This window comes from Carlito syrichta, unplaced genomic scaffold (genome assembly GCF_000164805.1).
Source record: "Carlito syrichta isolate Samal-C Ts95f unplaced genomic scaffold, Tarsius_syrichta-2.0.1 Scaffold305248, whole genome shotgun sequence".
In the NCBI taxonomy this organism is placed as follows: domain Eukaryota; kingdom Metazoa; phylum Chordata; class Mammalia; order Primates; family Tarsiidae; genus Carlito; species Carlito syrichta.
In genome coordinates this window covers 432,126-444,879 of record NW_007249344.1, presented here as the reverse complement: position 1 = coordinate 444,879, position 12,754 = coordinate 432,126, and the positions used below count along the sequence as shown (strand labels likewise).

At 35.7% G+C, this 12,754-nt stretch overlaps 1 protein-coding gene across 1 annotated transcript in view; it reads left to right on the top strand.

The window, feature by feature from the left end:
- The first annotated feature begins 47 nt into the window (after nt 1–47).
- PPARG (peroxisome proliferator activated receptor gamma) overlaps nt 48–12,754 on the top strand; it is a 155,535-nt gene continuing 142,828 nt past the window's right edge. Inside the window, exon 1 of the mRNA XM_008061423.1 lies at nt 48–340. The gene's annotated coding sequence lies outside the window, so the exon portion shown is untranslated. The remainder of the gene's footprint in view (nt 341–12,754) is intronic.

Sequence of the window (12,754 nt, the reverse complement as noted above, 5' to 3'; positions counted from 1 at the left end):
GCCCCCGCCCCCACCCACACCCCCAGGTGTTTGGAAAGGCCGGGTCACTGCACGTGCCAGGCGTCGGAGGCTCCTCTTTGTAGTCTGGTCGGGGGAGGTGGAGCAGGGCCGGTTAGCAGAAACCTCTGGTCTCTCGGCGCCGGTGGGAGGTGGGTGTGTAGTTGTGGTGCTTTATGCCTCGGTATTTGGGGAGGAGCCTAAGGTAAGGAGGCAGAAACTGGGAGTCACCAAACTGCTGCTTTTATATAAGGTCAGTTGGTAGGTAAAGAAGGGGCCTTTACCTCTGCGGGTGACCAGAAGGCTGCATTTCTAAGTTCTCCTTGTCACTCCCATTCCTTAGGTGAGTCGGCTCACTTTCATTCATTGCATTTTGTTGAAATGTGTTGGTGATAGGTCCAACATTGGCAAAATTATCACATTATCATTGTGTCATTAATATTTTGAGGCGTTCTTCTTTTAGAATAAGAATCTAACTCACTTGGGTCTGAGGCTAATGTTGGAAAAACGTGTCAATATTTTAGGAGAAATAAAGTTTAAAAAATTGTCGTCTGTCATGAATAAACTGGTTTTTCCTTTTTTTCCCTTTCAAGATTAGGGACAAAATGTAAAGCTAATTTGTGTCAACTGTCATTGGAATACAAAACCAGACAAAATGATGAACTGAATTGAATGATATCTATTGCTGGAAAAACTCTTGGTTTTGAAGTACATTATTTTAACGTCCATTGTTTTTGTCATCCTTGAAGTAAACTGTTAACTGAGTTAAGAGAACAGTGAATAACTTACTCTTTAAAAGGACCTGGGCAAGTCTTGCACAGATCTCAGGTGCTGGATGGCAGTCTTCCTTTCTATGGCAAAGTCATCGATTGCTGACTGAAAACAGAACCAACTGATGGTGCTAGATGACTTAGAAAACCTTTCTGGTGGAGGGACTGACATAGACATCTACTGTGACTTCTCTCTTGAAGCAGTACCTTCCACTCCTAGGGAAGTTTGACAGAAATCATTCACAGATGTTACCAGTTGGCTTTGGAATGATATATCAAAAGATTCTGTTCAAGTTTTAAAGTGATTTTTGTGTAGTATATTTTCAGTGAGATTTGCTCTAGAGTTAAATATGTTGTATCAGAACAATTAAAACTAATGTCTCATTAGCCAAAAAGTGAAGTGTGTTTCAAAACCATCCATTTTTGTCTTATCGTGTACTTCACATAATTTTTAACCTTGATTTAAATTATATGATACTTGATACTTAACTTGCTGATAATTATATCTTAAATTAAAAGATCTTAGAATCAACTAGTGGTCACTTCAATCTTGTGCAACACGCTGGAAGGAAAAAAGACTGATGGTATGTTTATTTTTTAAATCAAAAACATTTTTCATATTTAGAAGTTTGTTTCTAGCTAACAATAACCGCTGTAAAACCATGGCATCAGTAAAGTATAAGGTTTTGGAGAATTCCAGGCAGAAGACTTTTTAGACACGGTGTTGTCATTCTTTTACATTTAAAATAGTATAATTTCTTTTTTTAACAAAATTAAAACAAAAATGACCACCAGTATCATATTCTTTATTGAGCTTAAGAGCACTTTGAAAGTAATTTTGCAGTTGCTATTTTTAATGATAAGATACAACCTTTTCTTTGAAGGGACTAGTTTCCTTAGTGTTCATTTCTGAATATATTTCAGAACTACTTTTTAAACAATTCTAGATTACATTTTAAAATAAATCACAATATTAATTTCAAAATTCCTGTGACATGTAAAATTTATACAAGAGAAAAAGTGTGACTTTAGGAATGTTAATTAGAAATAGAGTATTAGACATAGCTAATTGTTATTAATCAGTAAGTTATATAAATATAAGCAAATTCTTATTTTTTCTCTTCTGTAATTTTCAGAAAATAAGTATGTTTGCCACTAACCTTTATAATCTAGATAATTATATGTGTGGAAGCTGTGTAAAAGGCACTAACTGTGAAAACATACAAATATTAATACATTTCATTTAGTTTTCAAATTATAAAATGGTTGTTAATAACAAGAGGCTTTTATGAAGTAGGAAAAATATGTTTAAATTATATTCTTCTGAATGTTTTATACATTCTAGCCCATACTTTCACTTCTTTCATGGGATCTATATATGCCCAGCGCATAGGACAGAAAGTGTTGGTCATTCTAATGTTGGGTGTGTTTCTCCTGAATTTATTGTCATTTGAATTTGGAAATATAGCATGTGTCATTAGGTGGGGCAAATTCACTGGAAGAAGTTTTCGGTCTCATAGTTTTCCACTAAAAAAATACTAGCTGTAGAGGATTTTTTAAAAAATCACTAACCAAGAAAACTAAAGTCAGTAGTCCGTAAGCGTAAATAAATGTGCCACCCTCCTAAAATTATCAAACAGAATTTCTAACTTGCTTTTCTCATTTTTCCTAGTAAATCTCCCCATTAGTTATTCTTTACTCTCTTTCTTAACACCTAAAAACAACATAAGGGGCAGCGATTTTAATTGCTTAAGAGGATTCTTTAAAACTGATCTAATTTGACTCAACAAAAGAATAGTAAGATCTGTGACTAACACCCTTGCAAGCACAGATAGCCCTAGCATATCATACTTCAGTTAGTTTCAGAGCATGCTAGATACAAAATGTAAATGTAAGATTATTTGACATCTTCTTGGGGGTTCTTATTTACTGTTTGTATTTTCTCACATAGGGAATTATACAGTATATGTTTTAAAGCTGTTATTTAATAAAAATGTCATGTTTTAACTTTTATTTACCTGACACATTTAAGTAGGTTCTTGGAAGGAGATCTACTCAAGTACAATAGGCCGTATTTGGGGGAAAAGTTTTGTTAAGATAACATCTATCACCGAGAGTAGTATATGCTTAAATTAGTATTTTAAAAAATAGGTTTCTATATTCTGAATAAGTATCTTCAATAATAAATGCACATCAGTATTTCAATACTGAGTATATAGTTCAGAGTGTAAATGTTTACATTTTTAACTGTTTAAATGATTATAGTTAGGGCAAGTCACTTATCCTTTCTAACTCTCAATGCCCTCATCTGGAAATGGGGACAGTATTGCAGTTATTCTTTGATTTTAAGACTTTATCAGCAAACGTGTGTATCTTAAATGATATGATCTTGGTCCTGAATTTAATTGAGCTGATATTCTAAAGAGAACCTTCATGGATATCTATGTCATAGCTAACTCTTTCACAAATGTTAATAGTTTACCCTAGTACAAATTTTGAGATTATTGATAAGAATAAAGATAATGCTGGTAGTCAATTTATAAACCGCGTCTAGGATATTTAATTATTATTCAGTTTAAAATTATATTCCCTATTCTCTGATGACTTTGGAGAAAAATCAGTATCATAATTGTTTTCATCCCAACTTTGTAAGTCCTATGTAGACCCTCGTATGTCAATATTATACATCTGATGAGTCTAGAAGGCACAGATTGTGCTTTTATTTGATAAAGCTCTATTCTTTACATATTTTTATGGCATATCTTGTGAATACTTAATGTTTGTTCCCTAGGAGCAAGTTTGTTTTATAATGAGGCCTATGAGCCTTTAGATCAGAAGACAGTTTAGTATCAGAACCTAAAAGACCAAATAGTGACTTGTGCTTATCATTAAAATTGGGCCTTTTTCAATGAGCAATAACCAAAAAAGTGTTTTAGTGATTGGAAAGGCTCATATGCCTCCTAATAAACCCGCCCATGTACTAGCAGGGAGTAACTGGAAAAGCATGTAAGTAACTCTGCACCATCCAAAGACTAAACTTTAAATTCATTTTATGAATTGCCAAGTAATATATATTATTATAAAGTGTCTCCTACACAAGAAAGAAAGGAACTTGGACAGAATACATCAAACAGGAGGCCTAACCCGGTGGTGCTTGGGTGATCTGAAGGCGGTAGTAGCATGGGGTAGAGAGGTTTGTGTGTGCGCGGAGGACTGGGGCTGCCGGGCAGCACTCCGCGACCCTCTCCAGGCCTGAACTGAACTGCACGGTGGACTGGCAAACCTCTCTGCCTGCTGTAGTGTGGAGTTGCAGAGCCCAGACAGACCTAACTTAAAGGATGGGGAAACGAAAGCAAAGAAAGACTTAAGCTGGTACTTGTAGGTGGGGTGAGTGTCCGAGTTCCATCCCCTTTGAGGGTAGGAAGCCACATTATCTGCCGCTTTCTTAATCCTGAAGCCTGGGCTTTACTTATTCATAGTCATTACTGTACCTTCAGCCATTCCAGTGGCCAGGGCATTCTCAATCTGAGAATCTTTTCTGGAACCAGAGTGCAATGAATTTCTTTTCCTTAACTGCAATTTCTCAAATATAAAGGAAAGAAATGACATCTCAATCCATGCAACTTCAATGCATTGAAGCAGATATTCTAAACCTTATGGCCAGAATTTAAACTACATCATATAACAGTTTTGTTCAGCTTGATTCAGTATCTGTTTAGGAAACGTTTTTATTTCACTTCTCAGATTTTAGAAAATAAATTCATTGCTAGTTTTAACTACTTTACTATTTAAAAAGCAACTTTAATTTGTGGACTCATTTGGGAAAACGATAATGTGTGGATAAGACGTATTGAGGCAGATAATCTGACCTTCTGAGAAGAGTTCAGATTAGCATAAACATGGAGTGAGATGTCCTTCACAGTTTGCTACAGATAAGGAGACAGCAGATATGAGGGCGGTAGAGAAATAGGGAAATACCCTGAGTAGGAGTGTAACAGATCTGTGTATGCTCAACTCCCACAATCAGCAGGTTGCATGATTACTGTGTATGATCTTAAAATAGGTATAAGGTTGGATTCTGAGAATGTACCCTGCTTCTAGGTGACATGATAGGATTTTAGAATAGCTTTACATTCTAAAGTTGCCATTTGGCATTGTTATTCTCTCTGGCTCTGTACTTTAGGAGCTGATGTGGGAAAGGGAATGGAGAGAGGTTACTCTTTCACACTATATGTTTTAGGAGCACATTTTCCTCTATAGGGAGGCAGTAGGGAAAAAAGACTGTCAGACTGCCTGAGTGCAATGATGTAGTTCTGAAAAGAACTTCTTAACTTTGACCCCACCCCTCCGGCTGACATTCGCCTCTAAAAATGCCTTTGTCATCTGAGTCTACCTTTAAAATGCCAATGTTCCTAGCAGGGCTAATTTCACTAATCTACTATAAGCAAAAATTTGAAAGGTTAGTTTTTTGTTTCCTTGCTACCTGAAAAACAAGGCCTAAAGGAAATAGAAAACAGATCTGGAGTTTGAAAGAGGGGATCAAGAGAGGGAAAAATAAAATTAAGGTACTGCGTGTCCCAATTTCCCCATAAGCCAGTCACCGTAAAACACAATAGGAAAATAACCATTTGGAATAATGGCAGTAATAGGAAAAGACATATTTACTCGTCATGTCTTCGTTTTTTCTATTCATCAAGATAAGTTGCAAATCTTCATGCCACCACTTTCCACCTCAGAGAAAGCAAGCAGTTATTTTGCAACATCAGTTTACCTAGGAAATGTTATCAAATTTAGAGTTATAAGCTAGCAGTTTCTTAATGGATTTAAATATTACCTCTTAACTATGTCTTTTATTTCTCTGTGATGTTAGGCAATTTATCTGGTCTCTTTGGGAGTTAACTCTTCCAGACTTTTAAAGTAGCTTCCTAATAGATTGAAAAGAGAGGGACTTTTCAACCATTTCAGGAAAAAAATGGCTAAAGAAATATAAATAATGCTTAATTCTTTGGCAGTTTCGCAGATGATAAAATTTCATACATGCTTAATTTTCTCTTTTATTTTTGCTGAGCATAGTTATGGCAAGCCAGTGCATCTCTAACAGAAACAGAAACTTAGTAACTGCCTCAAAGCAAGTTTGTTAATTCTGTGAATCAGCTAATAGATGGTATTCAGTAGTTAGGCATGGGCCATCCTCTTGCCTCATTATTACTAAGCACATTGCTTACTTGTCATTCACTTTTTATACCGTCATGCTAAAGACTGAATCTAAAACAGAATCCCAAAATTTTACCTTACTAAATATTGTTCTTTCCTGTCAGTTGATTACTACCTGTGTAAACAAGTATTTTATTACATCTAGAAAAATACCTGTATCATTCTTTTTCTTTGATATGGATAACGTTTATAAAAGAGAAACAAACATATGAAAGATGTAAATATAAATGAAGTAGAAACTTCAGAAATTATTTGCGTATGTCCATATAATCCAGAAGAGTGAAGAAGATACCAGGCCTTTGGCAATGTAGGGTTACTGCATGTTTTCCTAAAGCATTTGGAACTGATTAGAAACATCCCGATGTTATTTAAAGGCAGCAACATATATTTTTAAACTTTGTTTTCAGCAAGGCTCAAATTTGTTGGCTTTTTAGACTGGAGCAGTTCAATGTCTGCATAAATCCAGATTATCGGTTTCTTGAGAGCAGGTGTTGACTGGACTTGATTCCTCTATCCCTGGCACAGTGCTTAGTAGACATTCAATAAACGTGTTAAAAAGAATAAATTGTCAGAGGTAGTAGTTCTCAAAGTGTGGTCCTGGAACCAATAGTATCAGCATCATCTGGGAACTTGTTAGAAAAGCAAATTACTGGACCCCACCCCAGACCGACTGAATACAAAATTGTGGAGGTGAGACTTAGTGATCTGTGTTTTAGGGATTCTGATATGTGTAGTGTTTGGGATCCTCTGGTCCGAGATGATACCTGCATCCCCCTTGATAGCCTGAAGCCTATCTGTCAATGTGCTTAGCTTGGATGATTTTTACTGGATTTTACCCTTGCCTCTATTAAGTTCTTTGCTGTATTTCTGCCCATTCATGGGATCTCTTGTAAAATCGCCATCCTGTAAAATCACCCCTCATTGACTTGTCATTTATTAACTAGAAGAGCTCAGTGATTTTTTTTCTTTTTTTTTTATTATAAAGATGTGGGGGTACAATTCAGGGTTAGGTATATAAACATTGATTATGCAGGTACCCTTGTTGATGAGGTATGCCCTTCCCTCCCCTAGCAGTTTCCCTCAACTGCCAATCTCTCCCAGTGCTTTTGCTAATAAGCTTGTGGCAAGAAAGGCTAACTGCCCCACTTTTTAGAGCCTCACTGGTTCTTTTTAGCTCAGAATGGTTGCTGGGAATTCCAAGTCTCCAGGTCCAAGACTATTAACTTCTAAGACTGGACTTTGTAAAATCACTGAGGATGATCCAGCTCCAGAGTATGAGTTCATGAAGAACAGATTTACAAAATACAGATTTATAAGCCTCAATTCCAGTTTAGTAATAGTAGAAAATATGTCTTTCCTAGTGATTGTAAATGTTTTAAAAATTTTTTTTAAATTCTATGATTCAGGGATTGAAGAGATTTGTACCCAGCATCTCATGCCACTATGATTTAATTCAGTCTGCTTAAAAGCAGTTGGGCAATGTCTTCCACACTCTGATGCTACACCCCCTCTTCTGGGATTTTTTCTAAAGGGCTAGAGGACACAGGAAAAGCCATATACACAAAGATTCTCATAAAAGCATTATGAAAATAATCCATACTTGGAAGTAACAATTATTCAACAGTAGGGTAAATGGTTAAGTAAATTATGGTGCAATCACTAGGGGGAATATTATACAATTATCGATGACAATTTAGAAAACTACTAGCAACTCTGAAAAATATTTAGTTAAAAAACTGGAGGGTGGCAAAAAAACACAACAGAATAAAAAAAGGTATGGGCACTATTGATTGCAACCTTATAAATATATGTGCATGCCCAAAAGTCTGGAAGGAAAAATACAAAAACGATAATAGTTATATTACAGTCATGAGATATGGAGGGCTCTTTGTTTGGTTTTATATTTTTTCTCTTTTCCAAAGTTTGGACAGTAATTTAAAATTACTTATATAATTAAAAGCATACATTTATAGCTTTGACTGATCAGTAAAGATCAAGGCAAAGAGTAAATTAAATATTGAGAATCCTCTAGCTATTTTATTCCTTTAAAGTATTGAAGAAAAATGTAAGACACTACATAAATTTTTTTCTATTATACCCAAATTTTATTTCATACTTAATTTTATTTCACATATTGGACTTCTCTGTACTCTTCACTTGACTAGTCTCTATTTGGGATGGGAAGAAAAACCCATCTCTCTTAGCATACTCTTAATGGTCTCAGTCATACATAAGATTTAATTTTGTTGATTTTTTTGAGACTATGATCTGTTTGATCTTTAACATAAGCTGGCAAATAGAGCTTTTAAAAAATATTTTCCAGAGTTACTTACATTCAAAGCCCTCCTCTTTAAAATCTTTTCTAAATTTTTTCTATTATGTTCCTTTTTTCCTAAAATTGAATGACCTCATGATAGTTATTTGGTTTTCCAACTCCTGACAGAATGTTGAACTTGTAGTCATAAATAGCAGCTGATGCAGAAGCATGTAAAGGTAAACTATTATAAATGGTCATTATGAACCCTTGGTATCATTTGTGATAATAATTTTAAAAGTAACAAGAGATCTAAAATAGCAAGTGAGTAGAGGTTTCCTAAGTTCAGTGTGAACATTGTAAAAGTTATACCTATTTATGTGTATACACACATATCTACACACACACACACACACACAGTAATAGCCTTTGAGTGAATTCTTTTTTCATTTTTTTCTGTTGCCTTGTTCTAGAAATCCCAAAGAAAAGAATTAAGCCTTTGACACTCGTTACAGATTACATATTTCTTGTCATTTTCTTAGGGACTTCTTTTATGAAACTTGAATTTTGTTCTAGAATAACCTTTATGTTAAAATTTTAAAAAGGCTTGCAGAAATTTTATATCAATGATATTAGATATTTTCTTTCTTTTGCCTGCCACTCCAGTTTTTGATGACTTAACTCTTAATATAGGCCAAGACAAACTTCAGCTAACAAAATTTAGTTGCAAATCTTAAAATTTGTTTGTGGGTAAAACAAATTCAGTGTAATGATACCTTAGCGAATAGATCTACTGAGACTGAAGCTCTTTTTAAATGAAGATTTATTTATTCAAATATCTGTTGAGTCTCTACTTTGTCTAAGAGCTGTTTCTGATAAGGAGGATAAAGCAATGAACAGACGGACAAATTCCATTCCTCCTGGAGTTTACAATTATTGTTATCTAGATTTAACGAGAACATTTTTGAGTGGGAGAGATGGTGACTAACAGGAGGTGACTTGGCCTGTGCCTTGTAACTAGACAGCACTAGTAGACACTGTGAACTCAGGTGGCTCTCTCTGAGTTGATTGTAGGGGAAAGAAAATCTGTGTCCTTGAATATTTTTCCTAGATATCTTATCATATTTTCTTTTCTTTTCTTTTTTTTTGAGTTGGAGTCTCACTCTGTCGCCCAGACTGGAGTGCAGTGGCCGCTCCTGGCCACCGCAGCCTCAACCTGCTGGGCTCTGGCAATCCTTCCAGCTCAGCCTTCCAAGTAGCTGGAACTACAGGCACACGCTACCACGCCCAGCTAATTTTTGGATTTATTGTAGAGATGAGGTCTCACCAAGTTGCCCAGGCGGGTCTCGAGCCCGTGAGCTCAAGCAGTCTATTCACCTCAGTCTCCCAAGGCGTGGGATTACAGGCTGAACCACCGAGCCCGGCTTATATTTTCTTAGGTTATATTGTATGTGTTATGTATTGTAGATTATGCATAATGTATCATCTTTTCAGACTAGAGCAGATAGGCATTAATTTATTTCTATCTCAGTGACAAAGTTATTATCAAAGGTGGTAGGAATGCATCCTTTGTTAATAAGTTTTTAGTATTCTTGAAAATCCAAAGACAAGATGATTATTCCCTTGACAGAAGAGTTATTTATTTTTATAATGTTCTTTCAGTTGATTTATTCAAGTGATTAACTATCCAAGTGGATTTAGTTCCTAAATAAATAAATAAATATATTTACAAAAAAAACTTTATACCTAACAAAGATGTAAAACAAAACTGATTGAGAAAATTTCTTAAAATGACTTCTCTTCTTGGGAATTGGCTACTTTCTCTTTATAAGCCTGTTAAGACGTTTTACATATTTAAAAAATTTTACATATTTAAAATATAATATTTGGGTAAAAGGAGACCCAGATCCTATCTTAAATGACTATCCTTTGATCACATTATTTATTATAGCCACTTCCAATTTCTTTTTTGTTTTACAAATTATCTAACTACCGTTTCAGTTTTATTTTCAAACTGAAAGAAAATATCTTACGCCACTTAGAAATAAATTCTGAGTCACATGAATTTTTTGAGAAAGAATGATAGATAAATTTTAGATGAATTTATATGACGTTAGATAGAATTAGTTCTTCCATATATACAGGGCCATGGAATGTTAGAGTGCAATTCAGTGTAGATGAATCAAAACTTTCAGATTTTCAACATTTCACTAGAGTTTATTTATTCAGTTCCACAAGGTCCACAAACAATTATTGAATGACCACTCACTTTTTAGCACTAGATACTCTTACATAGAGACATAATGTGGCTTATAAATGGTAAGAGAGACCTTGAGCTTTAAGTCTTGAGACTTCACCAGGCTGAGTAGATAAACCAGCCTGTGGCACTGGATAGGCAATTTACCGCAGCTTAATAAAAGTTGAGAAAATGACTAAGTGATTGAACATAGCATATAGACAGGCTTATGTCTTTAGGCTGTTTGCACAGTTCCTACTGTGTACTGGACTGTGCCTGCTAGAACAAGCTTTGATCTTAATAGAGCACGATATATACACACAATTAATTTGTTTTTACTATGAATATTAAATTTGTCATTAAAGATGTCAAGTTGATTTCATAAAACATATGTATGAAATAGTTACCGTGACCATCAGCTTTTTGAATTTAGAAAATGCAAACTAATTTTAATATTAGCCTGAGTAAAACATAATTAGAGGGCAGATCTACTCTAAAATTTAACCTAATGTATTCCATATTCTGTGTTACACGTTATATTCTGTCACGTCTTTAAACTTTTAAGGAACAAATTCTATGTACCATGGAGCTTATCCATAAAGATTCCTAATTCCTAGAGAATAGGAATGTATATTGTAATTATCCTCATTCTTCTTACCTATGTGTGCACTGTACACTGAATACCTTCCTTAATTCACAGCACAGGGAGCTTGGCTCATTGTAAGTACTGTATTAATACTTTTCAACTTGGTTTTATTTTGAGGACAAGTGTATGCATTTTTAAGATCACTTATATGGGATTCTCCACATTCTTAGGGAATTTCCTAAATTACTCTTTAATATGTTAATTTCTATTTTATGTAACATTTTTATGATACATAATGATGTGAAATTAATGCCAGGAGAAATTCCCATTTTGTTATTCTAAAGAAGGTAAAATGGGATATGAAAGGGAAAAAAAATGTTAATTATAGACTTCGGCATTCTGTGTTGGATCTTTTAGTAGTTCTGGTCAGAAGAACAGGTTTGCTAATGGCCTAAGGGCCAGAGCACTGTTTTACATTCTTGTTTGGAGGCTTCCAATGGCAGCTGTAACAAATTCAGCTTAGTCTTACAGCTGGAGAAAAGTTTATAATAATGCACAATCCAAGATGTTATTTAGACTTTTCACTTATGCATTAAAAAAAAACTGGTTCCCTTCTTAAACTTTAAGTGTTATAGAAAACACTATCAAATTTTGGCCCATTCGTTTGTTTATAATATATACTTTAATTGCTCAGCTATTTCATATATGAATCGCAAGTATTCTCATCATAATTATTTTAACAATGAATTTCCCTTTATGGCCAGGCGTGGTAGCTCATGCCTGTAATCTCAGCACTTTGGGAGGCCGAGGCAAGAGGACTGCCTGAGCCCACAGGTTCAAAACCAGCCTGGGCAATGTGGTGAGACCTCATTTCTACAATAAATTAAAAAATTAGCCGGGCATGGTGCACGGGCCCGTAGTTCCAGCTACTTGGAAGGCTGAGGCAGAAGGATTGCCTGAGCCCAGCAGGTTGAGGCTGAGGTGGACGGGAGCGTGCCACTGTCCTCTAGCCTGGGTGACAGAGTGAGACTCCAACTCAAAAACAAAAACAAAACAAACAAAAAAACAAAATCTCCTTTTAGGTAGATATGTGTGTATGAGCAACTTCAAGTCAAAATATGAAATAAAGTGACAGAGTTACATATAAAAGCAATGCAAATGGACGAACCTTTTAAAATATATAACATCCCAAGTATCCGCTGTTGGTTGTGACATCTCTGAGCACTCACTCTTCTTGCTGGGCCTTCATCTGTGGATGTAGAACAAAGGTAGGAGTCACTTTGCTAATGATCCATGTGAGGACCTTCCATCTGGACAACATCCTCTTGCTACCACACCTGTTCGGCTGCTAGGGCAAAGAAGTGCCATACTAGGCACAAGCAGACTCTCTCACAGATACATGGTAAGACACTCTTTTACTGAGAGAAGATGATAAGAGGAAGAATAGAGAACTGAAAGAGGCTGGGCGTGGTGGCTCAAGCCTGTAATCTCAGCACTTTGGGAGGCCGAGGTGAGAGGATTGCCTGAGCCCCTGGGTTCGAGACAAACCTGGGCAAATTGGGAAGACCTTGTCTCTACAATAAATCAAAAATTAGCCAGTTGTGGTAGCGTGCCTGTAGTTCCGGCTACTTGGAAGGCTGAGGCAGAAGGATCGCCTGAGCCCAGCAGGTAGATGCTGGGGTGGCCGTGAGCGTACC